This window comes from Solanum tuberosum, unplaced genomic scaffold, assembly GCF_000226075.1.
Source record: "Solanum tuberosum cultivar DM 1-3 516 R44 unplaced genomic scaffold, SolTub_3.0 scf00231, whole genome shotgun sequence".
Taxonomy (NCBI): Eukaryota; Viridiplantae; Streptophyta; class Magnoliopsida; order Solanales; family Solanaceae; genus Solanum; species Solanum tuberosum.
Genome location: NW_006239157.1, coordinates 794,501 through 794,821, shown reverse-complemented (window position 1 = coordinate 794,821; position 321 = coordinate 794,501).

The following is a 321-nucleotide window of genomic DNA, read 5'->3' as shown; positions in this document are numbered from 1 at the left end:
TGGATGGGAAGTCTTAAAAGAAAGAAAAAACTTTGAAAAAGAAAGAAAAAAATAAAGAGGAAAGAAGAAAGAAAATGAATAAATGAGGCTTGAATTCTCGAAAAGTTGAAAATGGTTGCATGTGGGGAATCTAGAGTAGAAATAAGAAAAGAAAACTGAAAAGTAGTGTGGAATGTGCATTGTGAAGAGAAGTGGAGAAAGTTGGAAACGATGAGTTGTTGTGTAGTGTTCAAGGAGGGTGTAGTCACTTATACCTAAATGATATCCTAACCTTCCCTAAGCCTACATTACAAGCTTAACAAAGTCCTTTGAGATTTCTAA